This window comes from Vulpes vulpes, chromosome 9 (assembly GCF_048418805.1).
Source record: "Vulpes vulpes isolate BD-2025 chromosome 9, VulVul3, whole genome shotgun sequence".
In the NCBI taxonomy this organism is placed as follows: domain Eukaryota; kingdom Metazoa; phylum Chordata; class Mammalia; order Carnivora; family Canidae; genus Vulpes; species Vulpes vulpes.
The window spans coordinates 21,986,110-22,005,927 of record NC_132788.1 but is presented as its reverse complement, the minus strand read 5'-3'; the positions used below and the strand labels follow the sequence as shown (position 1 = coordinate 22,005,927).

Below are 19,818 nucleotides of genomic sequence, written 5' to 3'. Positions count from 1 at the left end.
CTGGGCCACCTTGGTGTGGGTGAGGAGCATGGGGGAAGGGCATCGACTGCACTCGGCCCTGGAGTCTCTGGACTGCACCACAAGAGGCTGATGTCAGCTGGGGACAGCCTCTCTCCAGGGACTGACAGAGTTCTTTCCTGCCCTGAAGAGGCTACACCCTCCCTGGAGCCCAGAGCTCAGATGGTAGCCTTTACCCAAAGCTCTAAGCTTTTCCTTGCAGTATCCTGACAAGACTCAAAAAAATATCTTCATGAGTGATGGACGTGGAAAGTGAGCTGGCTCAGCAGTGCCGGCTCCGCAGATGGGAGGCCGGAGCGTGCAGAGGAACATGGGAGACTCACAGGAACTGTAGGACGTAACTGGCAGGCCGTCCATTCATCTCCTGCATTCAAAGAATTTCAGTGGGAGGCTGATTCTCCAAGGGCAGGAGTAGAAGCAGCCAGGCCTCTGGCTTCTCTAATTCTGGAATGAGATCTTAGGCCCCCGTCTTGAAGGATCAGCCTGGGCTCCCTAAAACTCCTAGTGAGTCCCTCACCTGGAGTATGGATTTAAGGAAACCACTGAAGCAATTCAGGGCTGCCCCATGAGGGACGCTGCTTTCCCACGGCCTTCACCCCCTGGCCTGCCCCTGACCACACCAAACCCATGCTGTGGTCAGACTCCGGGTTCAGTTTCTAAGAAGCTCCAGTTTGAGAGGCATTCACTTGATCCCCGGGACCTAGGCTCTGAGGAGGAAGCCAAGGGTCATTTTTCAGGAACCCACCTTGGGGAGCCTTTACCAGACACCTCCCACCTTTAGCAGCAAAAACCTAAAGTTCCAGCAGGTGGGGATATTACTACATAAAGGGATTGATAAGGGACAGGACTTCTACACCCCTCAGGTCAGAATCAGAAATTGGGGTCTTTCCTTTGAAGAGGGCATCACAGAGGATTTCTTGGGACCCGTGTTTTGAGTCAATATGAAAATCCTTTTCAGAATAGGATCTTGCAATCGCTTACCCGTGTTTTGATCTGAAGTCATCCGATTCTAGAGTCGAATGGGGTTTCAGGCCTACTCCTCTCCCATTCCTGAGCCCACGCACCACCACCCCCCCTCCGCCACCACCCCCAGTTCATTGAACAGGGACCAAGAACAGAGAGTTGGAGAGAATCCCCACGTCCCACAGCCAGGTCATGGTTCAAACTGAGTCTAGAATCCAGATCTCCTGATTTCTGCTGGACAAGAGGTAAAGTTTTCTTTTCTTTTGTTTTTAGGACAGAGTGATTATCAGTCATTCTGTTGCATGTTTGGCTTTTGGGAGTTTGGCTAAGAAAAAAAAGTTACATATACATATCTCAAGACAGAAAGATGTTTGTTTTACCCTCGTATATGGTCCATTTGCAGGAAAAATAAATAGCATTTTTGCAGCTCAGGGGCGGGTAAAGGATCCAGTTTTGTTTAAATCCCACAACATGAATTTAAAGCAGGATATAAGTTCAGATTGTTTAAAAACTTTTCCTCAATTTGGTTTCACATGGAAAAAAAATATGCAGACTGACCCAGGGGTAAATTCTAAGCCAGTGCTTGTTGATAGTTTTCAGTGGCATCTCAGAAAACTTGAAATATGTCTAACACCTTGTGTGTGTTTTCAATATTTAAGGGAGTAACTTCGTAGTGGGGGAAGAGCAGTGGGCCGCCTGTCGTTCAGTGTAAGCTCACTAGAGATTATCAGGGAGGTGATTTCTAGACAGCTTTTTCCATAGCTGCCAGAATGTTTCTATCTCTGTTTTAGAATAAGGAATGAATGCAAAGAGTCTTTCAGAATGCATGGATTCCCTTCTTCCCATCCCTGCACTTGCCCTTAGCTGCACCAGGTGCCCCAGGGAATCTGTTTGGCACCAGAAGTTAGCATTCTTGCAGGCAGGAAGAGACAGAGCTACTGGACCTTTTATATGCAAATATATTTCTTTACTAACCTAACTGTGTATATATCTGTAATTCCTTATACAACTTTAATACCCCAGCAACAGCACGATCTAAAAGTAAACCACAAAAAATAAAATAAAATAAATAAAATAAAATAAAATAAAATAAAATAAAATAAAATAAAATAAAATAAAAGTAAACCACACTTCTAAGAAAAATGAACCACTCAATACTACTATTAACAAACGTACAGTGGTATTACGAGGAGTAAAGTTTCTGTGCACACTCTTTTACTCAATTCTCGCAGTACTGTTCGGACGGCACGGTTGTGACCATCTTAGAGGGGCAGGGGAGGCTCTTGGCAGAGAAGAAGGAAGTTGCCCAAGGTCACCAGTGTTCATAAGGGGGCAGAGCCAGGTTATAGGTCAGGCCTGGCTGGCCTCGAGCCCACTCTCCACCCTTTGCCATATCCTGAGACTACCTATTATTCTCTCCAGGCTTTGACAGCATGGGGTCTTTGGGGGCCACTGTCTGTTCTCGATGGGTTTAATGTGAAAGTGCTAGTTTTGTTTAGTACACACAGGTGGTGAGTGAACACAACCAGGTACGTGCGGGGGTTGCTGTGTCATACATTATCTTGGTCAAGCCAGGGGACTCAGTTTACCCAGGGTGGGGAAAGCAGGCTAGGGCAGGGCCTCGCTTGTGGATGCAGAGTTCACCCAAGTGTGAACCACTTGGCTTTGGCCTATCATGGAGCCATAGCAGCATAAGGCAGCCAAGGTGCAGTGAAAGGAAGCACACTCTGAGACATCTGTTCCTTCCTTCTCTTTATCCTCATGTAGCGAGCACAGGACAGATGCAAAGACAGACCCAGAGGTTATGTGGAGACAGTCAAGGATCTCTCAGATGTCTCCTCCCCTAAGTTCATGTCTAGTGGCTGAAAATATGCAGGGAGACAGAGCTCACTCAGAAAAGTTGTCCTGTGGCAGATGAAGCTTCCAGTCCTGGCTGAGGCCAGAAATGAGCACCAGGACATGGTAGATGAGGGATGCAGGAACCAGGTGGACATGGAAACCAGGCAGGAGCAGCAGAGACAGCAAAGGCCAGAAGCCTGTGGGTCAGGAACCCGGGATGCCATGGAGCTGGCCGGGGAAAGGAGCAGAGGCCCGACAGATTGGCCTCCCTCACTTCCGTCATAAAGACAAGATAGAAATCTGACAGGAAGGAAAACATTGAGGGAGGAGAGGGTTGCTTTATTCACTTATTTGGCAAACTGGTATCAAGGTGCTGGCTGACGGCTGGGAAACCAAAGATGAGTAAGGCCTGGCCTCATCTTGAGGAGCTCACTTTCTAGCGGGTGAAAAAGACACAGAAACACACGATCCCAGTGGAGTGTGGTGAGGGCTCTCACAGACGCATGTACAGAGGCGAATTTTCCCTGCCCTTGTGGGAGTCACTTGATGGGGTGTCTTGACAAATTGGTGTCTGATAGGTAGGTGTGGAAGGCAAGGGTATTCCAGGTAAAGAAAACCCTGCAGGAGACAGGTGAGCATTGTCCAATAAACCCAAATAGTTTGGTGTGATGAGATTTGGGGATGTAAGAAACAAAAAAATAAGACCAGAGAGGACCAGAGGACCTCTGAGCCCTGGGAGGCTGGGATTGGCTGTAAGCAGGGAGTGACATGGCAGCAATAAGAGGTGACTGACTGGGGGAGAAGCAGGCTGGAGCTGGGCCCAAAGGGTAATGAGCCAAGGTCATAGGGAGCCTCAGCTGTCCCTAGTAACCCTCAGCTCTGAGACCAAGGCCAGGCACCCAGTAGGCAGACTGTCTCCCTCCCCAAGTTCACATTTCTCTGCTGCTCTTCCTCCTTCTCTTGGCTGAGCGTCTTTTCTTTTAGAAAGTTTTCCTGAGAAGAAGATGAGATGTGAGCTCTAGAGGAGCAGCATCAGCCGTGGAATAGTAAGACTGAGAGCCAAGTCCCCTTCCTGACCCTACTAGCGATATGGCATGGAGGCCAGGCCCTCTGCCTCCCCTGCTGCAATTTCCTCTTCTTCTTCTTCTTCTTCTTCTTCTTCTTTTTTTTTTTTTTTTTTACCTCCTGTTCTATGCAGAGGATGGGATCTGGCGTACCAGACGATCTGGTTTGCCAAGAGTTTATCTTAATCCTTCCAAAAACAAATCTACTGACTTTTCCTGAAAGCTTCCTAGTGACCCCTTCCAGGAGAGCTTTAAATTGCTATGTGCAGAAAACAGTTCAGCTCTGATTAATCCGTGCTGCCCTTGGTGTAACAGCTTAAAATAGATTCAAAAGAGCCTGGAAAAAAACAAAAGACCTGGCTCCTTTAAGATGCCAGGTGGTAGAGTGGAGGTTATGGGTGGGGGACAGCTGCCCCAGAGTCAGGGGCAGCCTTGCTAGGTATCAGAGCTATTGGTATCTTATAAAATGGAAGGGAGTAAGAGCTGCAGTGTGGGCCTGTTGAGGAAAGCCTGGTTAGGTGAAGAGGAACAGAGCCCCGTGGGGGATGGGTGCTCTCAGAGAAGCAGAGGGATGCTAAGAGGTCATGAGCAGGAGCTCTATATTACTATATTCTTCTCTCTCTCTCTCTTTTTTTAAAAGATTTTCTTTATTTATTTGGCAGAGAGGGAAAGAGAGCACAAACAGGGGGAGCAGCAGGAGAGGGAGAAGCAGACTCCCTCCTGAGCAGGGAGCCTGATGCACAGCTCAATTCCAGGATCCTGGAATCATGACCTGAGCCAAGACAGATGCTTAACTGACTGAGCCCCCCAGGTGCCCCACTATGCTTTATTTTCATAGTAAAGTAAGCTAGAGAAAAGAAAATGTTATTAAGAAACTCATAAGGAAGAGAATATACGTGTATTCACTGAATGGTACTGTAATGAGTGAAAAAAATCTGCGTAAAAGTGAACCCATGCAATTCAAACCTGTGTCGTTCAAGGGTCAACTGTACCCAAATTCTATACACGTGCTAAGTCAAAGCAGGAGCCAACCGAGGGCCCAAGCCAAGGGCTAGCTGGAACAGAAGCAAGCCAGTGTTTGCAGTTAATGTTAAGAATTTGGGGTGAGGTATGTAAGCGAAACTTGGGAAGATTTGCTTCTTTTAACTGTTCATGTGTGGGGAGGGCTCTTTCGTCCTATGAGGAGAGGTAATCAGCTTGTCCCCTAGGCACCTACTCTTTTTTATGGTGAGTGAGCAAGGGCATGTGTCACATGCTACGCCTTCGTTTCTCTCATTTAGTTGACACATTTAGCTGACATGCTCTACTACTCATTGTTCCAAGAGGAGTCTAGAGGCAGCTCCCACAAGGACTGGCATTTCCAGTTCCCTGGCAAATGCATGGTGGTTTCTGGGATTTGCCCGGAGAAAACTTTTTTTTCCTTAAGATTTTATTTATTTATTTGAGACAGAGAGAAAGAGCACAAGAGGGGGGAGGAGAAGGGAAGAGGGAGAAGCAGGCTCCCCACTGAGCAGGGAGCCTGATGCAGGACTCAATCCCAGGACTCCAGGATCATGACCTGAGCCGAACTCAGATGCTGAACCCACTGAGCCATCTAGGCACCCCCGAAGAACACTCTTTTTAGTATACAGACCTCAGGCTGAAGGTGAACAGGGTATTTTTCTATAAAAACAACACCTTGGAACCACTGAAGAACTGAAGTTGTCGTCTTTGATGTGGGTTTTGTATGAAGAAAGTTTTCGGTTGAGACATACATTACAACCAGGCATGGTTAAACTGTTTATTTAGGAAGCAACTCAAACAAACTTAGGGATTGTTCTTAAACCCCATGACCCTGCATGCCCCCTTCTGTTGGAGGGAAAGCGTGCTGAAGGCACTGCAGATGGAGTCCGGGAGGTCCCCACTGGGTCTTTTTGACGTAACTGGATCAGTTTTAGCTACCACCACATTAAATGCATGGCTCCATTTCCTGTCCTGTCTTTGGACAATGGTAAACACTGTTGGGGTGTCCTTGGAACCAGTTATCGCGATGGACTGACTGCCCCGAGTGCTGTCTGCCACTGTTGTAGAATTCTGATGGGAGAAAGAGAAGATGAAAGCGGGAAGCCAAGCCTGTGGACATCCTGGGAGGTCTTGTGGATGCTGTGGTGGAAGGGTCATGGCTGGTTTCCTGGGCCAGTCCCTTGCCACGGTGCCTCGGGCCCCCGATCCCCCATCGCGAGCCTTGGGGCTTATGTTGAGTTCAATGCTATCTCTTGAGAACCGACCACCCCAGTTACTGAGCTCACCCATATTTCAGAATAACTCTCTAAGGTGTGTGTCATTATCCCATTTAACAAATGGAGAAACTCTGAGAGGTTAAATTACTTGCCCAAGGTCAGATCTAGAAAGTGGTGTACATGCTTTATGTACCTGGAGGCAGGTCTTACCTTTAAGAAGTTACAATATGGGGGCTAGGGAGCCTCCTAGCCAAGAACTCTCAGATCCTGAACTTGAAGGAGATTGGAACTGAGAGAGGAAAACAGGACAGGGTGGGGACAGTGTGGGAGAGGACAGAGGGTGAAAGTGCCTTCTTAACAAAGGCCACCCATCCTGGACAGGGGACCCAGAAGTAAAGGAGGCAGGTCCACAAAGACTTTAGAGGGATACCATATAAACTTCAGAGCCTCCTACATGCATGATAAAATGAAAATTCAGTGGCTTTGACTTCCTCTGGCTCTAGTGCATTTCTTTCTACTCCTAAAAACCTGTTGCCTCACTGACCCTTCACTGATCTTTGAAAGGCCCAAGAGCAAAAGCAAGGCAAAGGACTCCACCTCTCCATTGGACTGCCCAGTAAATTCCTACAAATCTAGCTCTGAACATTAGCAACATCTTCCCACTGTGAGGGAAGCTCCTGGTTCAGGGCTGGGCAGGGAAAGCATTTCATTTATTGTTTGATCAGACATACCTTTTTAAAAGATTTTATTTATTTGAGACAGAGAAAGCGCAAGCAGGGGGAGGGGCAGGGGGAGAAGCAGGCTCCCTGCTGAGCAGAGAACCTGATGTGGGGCTCCATCCCAGGATCTTAGGATCATGACCTGAGCCAAAGGTAGATGCTTCACTGACTGAGCCACCCAGGCGCCCCTATCAGACACATTTTTATGGAACCTCTACGAGTAGTTGGGCAGCCACGAATAAAGCACTGGAGAAGCAAAATCAGACAAGACTCCCAGTTTCCAAAAGAATAGGCAATAGAGTTGGGGGGGGGGGGGACCAACGTTAAAAATAGCTTTTTAAAAAAAAAAAAAAAAATCCACACACACACACACACAAAATCCAGCGTGTAAGTACAGTGCTAACATGGGAGGTATTTGTGCTGCTTTTTCTACCCAGCAAAGGCCCAATACCCCATGTGAGCCCCAGTCAGAAACACAGTACAGTGGCCTCTGAGTCTGGAGCCCGACCCTAGTGGGACCACTTTACCATGCAACTCTTCCTTCCCGGACTCTCAGCTTCCCCCACCCGTAAAATGGGTACAATAAGTACCACCCACTTGAGCGGAGGGCTACAAAGATCAAAATGAAACCGGCTAACAAAAGTGCTTTGAAGAGGCAGAAAGCACCATATTAAGTTAAGAGCAGATTACCGTTAGGAAGTAGCATTTTATAAAACGCACCCACAGGCCAGACCACATTTTAAAAGCAATGCCCTCCAGCAGAGCCTGACCAGAAATTCCTTCGTTTGCTTGTGGGATGGCTTCTGTCCTTCCCATATGGACCACATTTCCCACAGATGTCAGGGAAAAGAGAAGTGTCATGTCTAGAGAAGGATGGAACCCAACATCCCCCACCTCGGGGAGGTGGGGTGCAGAGCCCCTGTGCTGCGGGCCGGCGGGGGCCACGGGGAGTTCTTTCTTCACAGGAGAATGAAAAGTTCAACTTCCTTAATGGGCAGATGGTCCAAATTATCCCCGGGGCTCTACTCTGCAGCTGCAGAAAATCAGAGCCGATTTTCCCAGCCCCGTGTGTTTATTTCTATTCTACACAACCTCCTTTCTTTTAACTTGTTTTGCTTTGGCCTGGAAGGCAGGATAAACAAACTGAAAGGAGCTGTGATGTTTCGGGCTTAGGCTGGGTTTCCCTCCTCTCCTGTTCTTTAGAGGCAAAGTTCCCTGGGCTTTGGGGGTCCTTCTGATGCACAGCCAAGCAGGTTGTGAGATAGTGAGGGATCCGTTCTGTTCCTCGAGCCCAGCAGAAGGCTGTGAATCCCATTCATACAGCCGATCACTCACTCACTCACTCACTCGGTACGATCTGTTGGGCCCCGCCAGACTGCCTGCAAGTGAGGACCGACCACATTTCCCACAGATGGGGACCAGAAGGGTGCCGGATGGCTTTCGCTTTCACGGAGCTTACAATGATGAGTACACACAGACCTGAAAGAGGGAACGATGGTATAATATTTCTCATATGTGGGGAGCGCATGTTGGAGCGACAAATCAGGGGAACCCTCCCAGAGGAGGTGACCACCACATGTCTTACAAGGCCCGACAACTGGTAAGTTGTGTAGCTGGTGCTTGATCCCTGATCTGTCCCTTCATGCGATGCTTCTCTGCCCCGATGGGCATTGACATCACCCGTGAGCTGGTCAAAGCTGTGTCCCCTGCAGTGCTAGATTTTAAAGCACCCCCGGGTGGTTGTTCCATGCATTCTAGGCCAGAGAACCACGGTCTTAACACCAAGGCTCCTTCCCTTATTCTTAAAGACACTAATTCCTGCAGACACCCATGGGGCTGTTGGGCAGGAGGTGAAAAGCCCTTTTTGCATGCAGAGAGCCCTTATGAAATATTTGTCTGAAGTATTCAGACTGATGGTTGGCTCTGTGGTTTGAAAACAAAAGGCCTTTGCTCTTCTCCCTGGCTCTACCTGGTAGCAGCTGTGTGACCCTGGGCAAGTTGCTTGACTTCTCTGGGTCCATTTTTCATCTCTGTTAAGTGAGACCCATAATAACTAAAATATTACGATAAGGATCTGTCCTTAAGAATCAATGAGAGAATGCATGTATGAATTACTTTGCACGGTGTCTGGTGTGGTGGAGTAGGAACTGATTATATATTAGTTGTCTTTGGTGCCTGTCCTTGACTTGAAATCTCCTGGATGGTGTCCAGAGCATGGCTTTGCTGTAGTTGGGGTTTGGGGCAGTTCTGCGCCAGATGTGGACAGGCCCCAAGGGCAGTAGACAGTCCTAAGGCTAGCCAAGCCCTGGAGACCGGTTCTGAGATGGTAGCCATTGGCCATTAAGCTGTCCTCTCCGACCCACTGAGGACCCAATAATGAAGCTACTCCCTTGGTTGTGCTCCTACTGGATGCTGGAGAAAGAGGAAGATATTCTGCATCTCATTTCCCAGTAACTGCCAAGCCCAAAGCATATAGAGTAAAACAAGGTAAGGAATAATCTGATGAAAAAGCAGTGGGGCCATCCAGAGATGCCAGCGCCCTGTAAATGAAACCAGATGCTGGCTGTAAAATCCTGGCGTGGGTTCCCAAAGGAGGCAGGATGAGCAGCTGTCAGGCATGGTACAGAGTGGAGAGGATTCCTGGGTTTAAGGTGGTATAGGGCGTTCAAGACTGACATCCAGGGCTCCTTCCAGTTCTGGGGTTCAGCGATTCAGAGCCAGGGGAATCTGGGACAGACGCAGCCTGCTTTGTCTAGGACCTTGCTTTTCCTACATATATATTTACAAGGCAAAGAGAGCAAAGAAACTTTTGTTCCAAGAAGAGAATCACCGCATATTAGATTTGTAAGGTCTGTGCTAAGAGCCCCAGAGCGACCTCAGCCAGAACGCTACATTCCTGGACCATTCTGGAGCTGCTTTGCTTAAAGAGTCACATTCAGCTCACATTAGTGAGCAGAAAGTTGCTGACAGCAGGAGCCAGTCTTCTGCTCACGCCCTTGTCCTCTCCCTTAATATACTGAGCCAGGAACTGTGCTCTGGGGAGAGCAGAGGAAGTCAGGAGATTAATCCAATGGCAGGGGCGAGCCCCCCTACCCCCAATCCCCACACAACAGAATTACTTTGCAAAGAAGCTTGCAAGGAGATGATCTCTGCTCAGGCCATTGTATCCCAGCCATCCTCAGAAACACACAAAGACCTGTCAGAGGTGACCTGTGGACCTGTGGGCCTCTGTTGGACCTTTGTCCAAGTTCCCAGACGGAGTACTGGACAGGCAGGGTGGAAGATCACAGTGGTGGGTGCTCAAGATCACAGTGGTGGGTGCCCATGATATACCAAGTCCTTGACATGTGCTATTGCTCCCAACCACCACTATTATACCCATTTTAAGAAGAGGGTAGGTGTAGAGAGGTTGAATCTGGCTAGTAGTGGAGTCAGAATTTGAACACTGCTTCTGAGTCCAGAGCCAGGCTCTTTCTACTTTCCCCTCTTTCTACTCCCCCCTTTTCTACTTGCCTCCCCACAGGGATTTTCACCACCATGTTTTCCTCCATCCTAATTCCCAAATCTACTCAGCACCCAAGAAGTAAGTAGCTAACCAGCCCTTAGATTGATGGATGGTACTCCCAGATCCTTTCTTGGGCATTTTTGGTAGCAAGGACCAGAGACTTATTGGTAATAAGACCTTGTAATGGGGGCTTATAGTAAGAACACTGGGAAGACTTTGGAAGACCAGGACTCATAATACATATGGGCCTTGCAGAGCCTGGGATGCAAAGGTCATCCAGATTCCCAGGCAGTTCTGGGGGTCACAGCAGTGGGGATTCATGCTTCAGTCTAGTGTCTTATTTCCACCTTGGCTCTTTAATTTCACTGTCCCTGCCTCTTTTTGAGTCTGCTTCTGCCCAGTTATCTCCATATGGCCCCAACTCCCCTTCCTAAGGGAATCCGGGTGGTCCTATAATCATCATCATAGTGGTATAGTGGTTCGAGCTCTTGAGCCAGACCAATCATTCATGGCATTACCCATGTGTAAGGAAGTACTCACAGGCTGGGAGCGTGGCGTACACCTTGACCTTGTCTAATGTCAGTCTTATCACATCTGATGTCAAAGATAAACAAAGTTGGATGCTCGTTAAAGTGGTCAGGACAGATGTTAAATTAGTAACATACACTTGCAATAGGGAAGTTCGGTGTGAACCGAATGCAACTTCCTTTTTTTTTTTTTTTTTTTCCGAATGCAACTTCCATCTGTACAGAGGTGACTGGGTGTTTTAAAGGGAGAGTGAGGGAAGAAGGAGGGGAGTGAGTGGGGTTTGGTAGAGTCAGAAAAGTGAGAAATGACAAAAAGCAGGAAGGGGGTTGGTCCATGTGAAACCCATCTGGGTTGGCTAACTGGTTCTTATCCTTAGGCTCCTCCCCTCCCACAGAGGCTAGAAGACAGGACCCTATCTTCAGGTGTTGGCTGGATGGAACAAACAGTAAATTCTTTTGACAGCCTTGAGTTTTCTCAGGCAGGCACATGAAGGGAAGCTAGGGTCATTCTGGGAATATGGCCTTGAGGTATTAGAAATTGTTATTTTTTGTTCAAGACTTTATGGGTCAGAGTTGAGGCCTACTTGAGAGGGCTCAGGAGCCTGGCTAGGGTTTGGTCAAGCAGAGAATCTTCGTCACTGATCCCCTCAACAACCCTGGGAAATGAGTATGACAAGTGAAAAGATGAAGTATGGATCGACCAGCCCCCACCAGTCCCCTCCTATAGACTGGCTGCTCTCCTCACCATGCCACACCACCTGTCTTGAATCTCTTCTTGTGGCACTTGGCGAGAATGGCCTGGAATCACCTTGTGACATTTTTGTGTCCAGAGGAAAAACATGATTATGTACCTCTCTGTCCCCAGGACTGGGTCAATACTTGATTAGAGATCAAGTGGCAATAGGGAATTTAGAATGAACCACAGAAAGACAGCCCAAGTAGATGCAACCCAGGGTCTGGTGCCCTAGTCACTACATGCATAGGGTGTGCATGGTCTCTATTCTGGGGTAATATCATTCCTGCCTGAGCTGGTGGGATCAGTGGAAGGGCATAGTGTGCATTCTGAACAGTCAGGCCCTGAAGGTTAAGACTGGAACCAGAGATACAGGAAAGATCCAGAGACATAGAGGAAACATGAGGCATTCAGCTGGGGATTCCGATCATACCCACTAACAAAGTCACGCATCCATCCACCCATCTGCCCTCCATCCCATCCAACACTTAATCAGCATGTTCAGCCAACTGGGCACAATATTAAGTATCGAGGGATCATGGACAAACAAAACACCATGCCTGTGCCCAAGGGAAAACCGGCTGTCTTTCCATAATGCTCAGAGATCGCTGGCTTTGCTTGAGCTCTCTCAAGCAGTGCCCCGGTCTGAGGAGTGCCAGTCTGCCGTCATCTTGACCCCCTACTGGTTTAACCTCAGACCAGCTCAACTGTGTTGTGGCTGAGGCAACACTGAAAGTGGCCCACGTTGGAAGGAGCAGTGGTCTAGAAAGAAAGGGATCTGGGCAGCCCGGGTGGCTCAGCGGTTTAGCGCCGCCTTCAGCCCAGGGTGTGATCCTGGAGACCCGGGATCGAGTCCCATGTCGGGTCCCTGCATGGAGCCTGCTTCTCCCTCTGCCTGTGTCTCTGCCTCTCTCTGTCTCTCATGAATAAATACATAAAGTCTTTAAGAAAAAAAAAAGAAGAAGAAAGGGATCTGGGGTCCAGTGACAGCTGGTTACTTCCTCTCTCTGAACTTCAGTTCCCTCATCCCTAGGTGAGGATTTGGACTGAGGACATCTCTACCAGGTCTGACACTCTGTGCTCTTATCCATTGTGGGCTGTCAGTTCATTAGATGGCTTTGAGGGCAAAGATGACACTTATTCATCCTTAGCCCCTACTACGATTCTGGAATGTGGTAGGATTCCGTAAGTGCATCTGGATGGATAAGTACATGAATAATTAAAAAGAGAAATACATACATTGATAACGATATATATATATATATATATACATACATATATATATATATATATCTTTGTATATAAAGAATTAATAAAGATAATGCATCTTCAGCACCCCAGATCTCTGCATAGGAAGTAGAATCACCTTGGACTTCAATAAATATCACCCCTGCTGTCAAAAGCTAAGGTTGGTTTATCTTTCCCCTGCCCAGAAACAGAGACACGTTCATATTCCTATACAAACTCAGCAATAGCCATGCTTCACAAGGGCATCGCTGCATTCTTGGTCCTCCCATAAGACTTAGGAGAAGCCAAACTGTTCCTATGAATTGGGGGTAGAAGCAGGACAGGGAATGAGGAGGTAGGTTCTATGGTCTGGTGCTGCAGCTAGGCAGAAAGTTCCATGCAGAGATGAGAACCACTGATGCTCTGGAAAATTTTTTGGTGAAATGCTTGATCCTTTTGATCTGGGAGAGGGCAGGAAGGCTGCCCAGCTGGAGAGGGCCAGTCTTCTGCCCTGGCTTTGGTTCATCAGTCTCCTCCCCTAGGGTTACAGAGTGAGGCAAAGAAGTGACCACTTCTAATGTAAGCTTTTTTTGAAAGGGCTCTTCTCTGTCTGCTCCTCTGAATAAATGGGGGGCCCCTCTGACTCCAAATCTGGGGTAGCAAGGCAAATAGAAACAGAGGCCTGATCCTGTAAACATCTGGATGTCACTGCTGTGGAGAGTACTAGGAGAAGCTCTGCTTAAGACTTAGTAGGCCAGGGACTGGCCCAGCTATCAAGTCAGAAAACTCTCCAGGTTGTCCTCCAGGTTTTTGATGAGAAATAGTTCCTTGGGATTTCCGTTAACCTCAGGTCATCCAGACAGTGCTCTTTTTGCAAAGAGCTGGGTGGGGGCCAGCCTTGCAGTCACTCCTGCCCTTTCCACTTGCAAGCCATGGGCACGTGTCCAGGTAGATTCCAGTCTACAGGATAGAGACCCCAGAACAAAAGAATGAGTGTGATTTTCCCTTTACCCAGAGGGTTCCCTTTATGAATCAAAATCAGATATCCACGTGGGGATCCGTGAGGGGCAGGGTTTCTGGTAGGATTGCTGATTTTCATTTTGCTCAGGAAAGATTTTCCAGGGTTCACTGAGGTGGGATGCAAAGAAAGAGATTAAGGGCAGGGCGTGGTGGTGCCTAGGTGGCTCAATCAGAGCAACCGGCTACCTTTGCCGCAGGTCATGATCCTAAGGTCCTGGGATCCAGCCCTGCATCTGACTGCGTGCTCAGCAGGGAGTCTGCTTCTCCCTGGTCCTTACCATCTGCTCCTCCCCCTGATCATGCACACACTCTCTCTCTCAAATATATAAATAAATAAAAGATTTAAAAGAAAGAAAGAAAGAGGTCAATGGGCCTCTCAGACAATGCAAAGGCAGTTCTTCAGGGAAGTCACCTGCGGTTGCAGCAGCCTCAGGTCTTCATGAGCACTCTTGCCCTTTGCCCTCCAACTGGGCCAGCCCTCTTTCCATCAGCCTAGGGGTGCCTGAGTTTCGTGCAGTCCAAAAATCTCTGCCTGCCATTCGCCTTTCCTGTCATGTGCAGGGAGGTATCTCCTTGACCTCAAGTGGCCCCACATAGTCCTTGGGGACCCCTGGTAGGGGGGTGTCTGAGGAAGAAGCTCCCTGGACTTACAAGAAGTGCCCTGGGGTGGGGGGAGGTGTCACAAACCAGGCTGAAACCGCCTCTCACGTTTCAACTGCATCTGGTTCTGTGGGGGCTGACACATCCGTGGGGGGAGAGTGTTTCCGAGTGGTGGTTGGTTGCTTGGTGGGAAAGCTCTGCCCTGGGGCAGAAGCTGCTGGGAAAAAGAGTTTAAACCCTCTGCCCACAGAAACCCCAACCTTCCAACAAGTCCTGACGTCCTTCCCTGGCCAGAGAGGGAGGCACTGTTGTAGTCATTCTGTGATTCCCCCAAATGTGTTGTAGGAGAAGGCACCATTGCTCAGGCCTGTGGTAATGCTTGCCTGTGGCCTCCGCTGCCGCTCTTCAGAAGGCCAGGGATACTGTTCATGGAATAGCTCCTTGGACTGTCCCTGGCCCTGCATTGGTGCAGTTCGCATCATCATCATGTCAAACCAGCCTATGTCTTTCCAAGAGAATGATCCACAGAGTTGAGCTTTTATTGTGGCAAAGAAAAAGATGCAAAAACCACCTGAGTGGCAAGTTCTATAAGATGGAACTAGGGTAGAATGTGCCATGTTTTTTGGATGAGTCCAGGGTAGGTAATGTGGATCATTTTCATTCTTTTGGGGCATGCAGCATCCCATGAGCTGATGACTGTGTTCAGCCTCCATTGTGTGGAGAAACCCTAAATCTGGAGGGTCTGGGAAAAGTTATAAGGAACAGGTTCCAGTACTCAATGAGCCAACCTAGGGCTGGGAGGCATGGTAGTCTTGGGGCCACAACTTTGCTTGGTTTATGGGGATCATGGGACATAAATCAGAGAGACATCCTTGAAATTGATGCTATGAGTCCCATAATTGTGGTTACCACATGTGTCCAATTTCTGAAGTTGTCCTGTTTCCAAATATTCTTTTGCCACTTCCATATACATTGAAGCCTCCTGTGAATTCCAATATTTCAGCATCCAGATGACATATTCCAGATTTTTTTCCAGTACCCACCATAATCATATGACAGACCACATCCCGTTTTCTCATTTGGAATGTATGTTCATTGTACCGATAGCCTAGCCCTGGGGTCCAGAACCCAGAACTGTCCCACCAAAGAAGCCATTAGTGAATGAGTCAGTAGAAGGAGCTGTGATGTAATAAAGGGGGTTTGGGAGCTGTGATATGCTCTGATGGCTAATTCTTCAAGCTCATACCAAAGCCCTAGGATCTGAGAAGCTATGTCCAACAGTCAGGACTTGCCCACATGGGTCTGTGTTATCTGAGTTCATTCATTCGTTCATTCATTAATGCCTTCATTTTGTACAGTTTGGGCATCTTCGTGTATAAGCGCTGTATCCGGCCATTTGACCTGTCCTCTGAATGCACACGGTGTCCTAAGAAGGTAGATAGGCAATTACGATGAAGTGATAAATACATTCATAGAAGAGGCCCTGAAAAAAAAAAGAAGAGGCCCTGGCCAGGTGTGAGGGATGCGGAGAGGCTTTTGGGGAGATGGGCCTTGTAAGCTGGGGTTTAAAGGACAAGAAACACTTCGGCCAGAGCACAGAGAGGGGTTTTATTGAGATGAGGGAGTCCATGTACTCCTCTGGCTCATTCAGGTCTCTATTCAGGGCCGCCTTTGTTCCCTCCAATCCCAAATGGCACCTTCCCTCACTCTCCATTCCCTTCCTTGTGTCCCTGCCCAAGATGGCACCTGCCCTCACTCTTCATTCACTTCCTTATCTCCTCACCCAACATGGCACCTCCGCTCACTCTCTATCTCCTTCCTTGGCTCCTCATCCAAGATGACACCTCCTCTCATTCTCCGTTCCCTTTCTGTGCCTCTGTTCCTGTCTATGTGCACATCACTACCTGGCCAGAGTTATATTTTTGTTTCCTATCTTTACTGCTGACGAGCACTAAGATACCAGCCCCTGAGGGCAGAGACTTTGTTCATGGATGTATCCATAGCCCCTAGAACAGGACCAGGCCTTTAACAGATGGTTAGTCACTTATTTAGCTAAACAAAGGCATGAATGAAGTGAGTTCAGGCTGGCCCGAGCAGAGCGGATATGGGGAATCTCTGAACGGCAGCCTTGGCTTCCTGTGCCACAGCCAGCCCCTTCCTATTATTTTGACCTGACACCCTGGACTCTGCCTGGCTTGCTTGGAGACCCACAACATTCTCCAGTCTCACTTCTCTCTCTACTCACGACCCCACACTGAGGTTTCTGTTGGAGGCCAGCCTGGTGTGGCCCACTGCCACCGTGACAGGCTGCTGACAGAGGCGAGGCAGGTCTGTGAGAAATCAGGGCTGACATCTCAGCTTCGGCCAACCCACCCAGGGCAAGCCCCCAGCCAGGGGCCAGGCCTCATTTGCTGCTGCTGGCTCCAGGTTAGCTTGTCATTACCGCTCCCTGGGGAGTTCCTCTGTCTCAGACCCAGTCTCTGCCTTCCAGCTTCTCTCCATGTTTTCCTTCTCCAGGATTCCTGTGTTCTGTTGCTCATCCTCAGCCTTTTTTGACAGCCTGGTAGGAGCTTGTGTTTTCAGCAAATCCATATGGGGAGAATGGTCAGGGATGAAGAATGTGTAGAAAATGCCATTTAACATTTCAAGAAGACTTTCGAAGTCATCCATCTGTGATCTTTCAGCGCCTTGAGGATGGTGTGGTTTTCTGGTGACTTCTTTGGTTCCCCAGTGCAGAAACCTCTGGGGTTTCCCCAGCCCAGGCCACACATAACAGACTTGTGGCCAATTCTAACTCCTGCCCTTCCTCGTGTGGTACAGATGTGGGGCTTTATCAGTTCTGCCATCTTCTCCAGGGACCTGTGAAGGTCACAGTCATTGGAAGGGGGGGATCTCCTAGCCCACCTGCCCAAAGAAAGACAAACATAGTCCAAAGGTACAGTACTTAGTGGGCACAGAACCTGATCTGATTTGCTGTTTTCTCTGGCAGTTCCCATAAGGGTCTTTCTGCATCATGTCACTTGCTTGTCACCATGTCATAGTACGGTGATTTCACTACCACCCTACAGGTCCCAGGTGGTTTCTGACTGAAAGAGAGAGAGAGAGAGAGGTGACTTTGACCTCTTCCACCTCTTTCCTGGCCTTGGAATCACTGAACACTGGAGCTGGAGAAAACCTTACAGATCATCTACTCCTGTCACTCCCAAATGCCTGTCCATGTCATTGGGACACTTGTAAAAAAAAAAACAAAAACACAGATCCCTGACTCCCACCACTCCCACCACCAAGACTCTGATCCAGTAGGTCCAAGTGGGCCCAGGAATCTGCATGTCACAGGCATTCCTAATGACTCTGATGTGTGACCAGATTTAAGACCCAACAACCCCTCCAGTATCTTGTCAAGTGAGGGAGTTCTGGTTCCCAAGGGTTGAAGTCTGCTACCCTGTCACTGGATGGTGAAAGGACCTTGGAAGAAACATGAGGGGACTCGTTGTTCCTCTGACACTAACAACGAGTATGACCTGATACTATAAATTCCCAACCAGACCTTGGCTTTGAGATTATCTTAAGTCTTGTTTCAGCTGCTCTGGTGTTCTTCGAGTCCCCCAAATATTCCCTTGGAGAAATAACGGAATACTTTGTACTGCAAAGGAATGAATCTTCATTCATTCATCTGTGTAGCACATTTACTGTTCATTTCCTAGAGCCAGGCTCTGTGCTAAGTGGACTTTATGGATATGAATGTGGTAGTGTTTCAGCCATTAGAGAAGGAGAAACAGCCTAGGATTTGCTGAGGATCAGCAGTGAGCCAGGCACCATGCTAGAGCCCAATACACATGATTTCATCTATTTTTAAAAAGATTTTATTTATGTATTTATTTTATGGGGGGAGATAGGTGTGGGGATGGGGTAACTAGGTAATGGGCATAAGGAGAGCACGTGATGTAACGAGGACTGAGTGTTATATGCAACTGATGAACCACTGAACTCTACCTCTGAAACTAATAATGCACTAAATGTTAATTGAATTTAAATAAAATTAAATTAAAAGAATAAGAGAGAGAGAGAGAGAGAAAGATCATGAGTCGGGAGGGAGCAGAGGGAGAGGGACAAGCAGATTCCACGCTGAACACAGAGTCCTATATAGAGCTCAATCTCACAACCATGAGATCATGACCTGAGCCGAACTCAAGAGTAGGACACTCAACCGACTGAGCCACCCAGGTGCCCCCACATGATTTCATTTAGTCTGCATGGTAGGGCTATGTGTTGTCCGCATGCCACAGTTGGGAACATACCCTTAGAGAGAGTGTGAGTCTTCCATAAAGTCATTCATGTAGAAAGAAGAGCCTTCTATGTGCCAGGTACTGTTCTAAGTTCTTCATGTATTGCCACATCTCACTGATTCCATGGCACACAATTTCACATCTTTGAAGCCTAGAAGCATCTAGCAATTGACGTAATTTGCCACCGTAACTAGCAGAACTTTTTCCTTCTTAGTCGCATGTACAATAGTGACGTGCCTTCCAAAAAATGGCATCTTTGATTTGATGAATTACTGTCTCCCACTTATAGATAGTGAGTGGCAGGGATAGAATTCACAACCAGGTCAGTCTGGCTTCACACTTTCATGCTCACAGCCCAGTGGGAAATTAGGCTGAGACACTTCCTGGGGACCTCCCCATCCTACCATGCTGCATAGCAGGGCCACCTGCTAGGACAGTCTGGATGCTCTCTTGCTTTTCTCTGTTCCCGCTTCCCCCTCCTCCCTGGCAGGCATGACTGCTGGTCACCAGATCCCAAAAGGTGGAGAGAAATCCAGCAGTCACATTCCTTTGGGATTTACCCAAATGAGTTAAAAACTTACGTCCACACAAAAACCTTCACAGGAGGGTTTATAACACCTTTATTCATAATTGCCAAAACTTGGAAGCACATGTCCTGTGGGAGGTGAATGGATAAATAAACTGTCGCACATCCAGACAATGGAATATTATTCAGTGTTCCAAAGAAATGAGCTGTCAGGCCACACAAAAACACGGAGGAACCTTAAATGCATGTTACTAGGTAAAGGAAGCGTAACTGGAAAGGCTGGATACTATATGACTCCAACTGTGTGACATTCTAGGAAAGGCAAAACTATGGACAGTAAAAAGATCAGTGGTCATCAGGGGCTGGGAAGTGGGGTGGGATGAATAGGAGGAGCACAGATGATTTTTAAAGCAATAAAACTATTCTGTATGATACTATAATGGTAGGTACATGTCGTTAGACATTTGTCCAGACATGGAATGGACACCAAGACGAACCCTAAGGTCAATAGACTCTGGGTGACAATGACATGTCAGTGTATGTTCATTGATTATAACAAATACACTGCTCTG

General features: G+C 48.0%; 1 protein-coding gene across 2 annotated transcripts in view; it reads left to right on the top strand.

Moving 5' to 3' along the window:
- SCARA5 (scavenger receptor class A member 5) overlaps window positions 1-19,818 on the top strand; it is a 121,206-nt gene that overhangs the window by 89,200 nt on the left and 12,188 nt on the right. The window lies entirely within an intron of this gene.